Here is a 1,924-nt window from a genome sequence, read left to right on the forward strand (position 1 = left end):
GACAAGTGTGTCAAGGCAATGTCAAAATTGACATGTGATCATTATGCTGTACCCCAAATAAATGGTGGCAATTAAGTCTACAATGGATGCATACTTCAAAAGCCAACTGTAACATTTTTCACTTATTAATTTTTCACTCTGGCGCGTTACTTGCCTTATAGAATGTGCCTCACTTCGCAACTTGTTTTCTTTTTTTTTTCAACCCCAAATGTTATTTATTTAATACAATCATCACAGGGTGCAAATGGAGACTTAATTTAAAAAACAAACACAACAGAAATGACACCACAGCTTGAGATAAGAGTTCTACACAGACATCAAGGAGCGGGGTGGAGGGAGGACAGACTGCTACAGAAGAGAAGAGAACACAAGGACAGGGAAGGTCAGGGCTCTTGGCTGGAGACTTGCTTTGAGTAGGTTTCCTGCAGGTATTTCTTAAAGGCTGTGGGGTTTTTCCAGAGTTCCGCAGCATGTGTGTTCAAAGGGCTGTCGATGTTCGGCTCTCCCAGCAGGCTCTGGATGGAGAGGAGAATCGTCCTGACGTCATACAGGGCAGACCACTTGTCCTTCAGGATGTCCAGGCAGATGTTACCCTGAGTGTCCACGTTGGGGCGGTAGCAGGGGGTAAGGAACTTCACTGTGGGTGCATTGTAAGGGTAGCCACTGGGGAGCTCCAGGGAGCATATACCTCAGGTCTTCACAGACTGTACCAGCTGCTCCGTGGATGGTCCCTATCCACTTGAAAAGGTTGTCTGATTCCGGGAAGGCAGAGATTCCTTTGTCGCCAGACATCATGAGGGTCATCAGCTCCTGTTGTAGCCTCTTGCCCACGGAACCCCGGGCTGCGCCCCCGCTGGGCTCAGCTCCTTTCCGGGCGGCTACGACACTGGCTGCGGCTGGGTCGCGGTTTTGGGAGGCCATTTGCCCGGTGTTGGCAGACGGGATCTCCGGAGACTGGAAGGCAACTGCAGGGTTGCAACTTGTTTTCTACTTTCATTTTGAACTGTGCTGACTGAGTAGGTCTGTGAGTGTCATGTAGAGGTCGTACTTACTTGTAGTCCCTGGGCTCTGTGTTCATGCCCACTTGGAGCCAACTTGCTGCGCGCATCACAGATGTCAATTGGTACGTCCTCTGCTGTCCTCCAGGAAACAGGTACTGAGAACAAATTCAGAAAAATATGAGTGTAAACAACCGTTCCAGAACCTATCTAGCTTCTTTTTAAATATGTGATTCTTTCTATAAAAAAAGCATCTGTAAAATGAACAAATCATATCAATTTTCATGAGCATAAAATGAAATATCATATATGAGACCCCCGACACATACTGTGTAATTATTAAGTATTGTCTTCAGGGTTGCTGTGAGTTGCCATTGACCCGATGGCAGTGGGTTGGGTTTGGTATTATTGTTAGCATTTGCTGTCCTTCACTCAGAGCTGGGTAACCCTGGCTTTGTACATTCCCCCTGGAATGTAGATGTCCAAGCAGAGTTGAGTTTGCTGTGCCTGCAGACTTCTCCATATCCCAAGTAGTACTACATGTGGTTTTTATCCTGCTCTGCCCACTAAGTTCATTGTATTATGATCTTATACATCCCTTCCTGTTCTACGGAGTATATATCTTAAAATTCAGCTCCACTAGTTTTCTCTACCAGCAACTATTTAATTCAATATATTCATACAGATTTTTCACTTAATCAAGAAAATTCTGATACAAGAATACTGCAACCAGAGTCATAATATCCTTCTTTAAGAAAGAATTCCACTTATGTGGAACTGTCACACCTGAGTGTGGTCTGTGATCTGCAGTCACGAACACCCAGCCTACCTGGCCCCAAAGAATCAGAAGACAGCATAGAACCCTGACAAAAGTAACCATAGCTTCCCAGGGTGGGCATTCCAGTCCACATGCCTGGAATTCTCTC

At 45.6% G+C, this 1,924-nt stretch overlaps 1 pseudogene; it reads right to left on the reverse strand.

Moving 5' to 3' along the window:
- Positions 1-208: 208 nt before the first annotated feature.
- Positions 209-968, reverse strand: LOC142447005 (ubiquitin-conjugating enzyme E2 C pseudogene; annotated as a pseudogene).
- Between the last annotated feature and the right edge of the window lie 956 nt (positions 969-1,924).

This window comes from Tenrec ecaudatus, chromosome 4, assembly GCF_050624435.1.
Source record: "Tenrec ecaudatus isolate mTenEca1 chromosome 4, mTenEca1.hap1, whole genome shotgun sequence".
NCBI classification, from domain to species: Eukaryota; Metazoa; Chordata; class Mammalia; order Afrosoricida; family Tenrecidae; genus Tenrec; species Tenrec ecaudatus.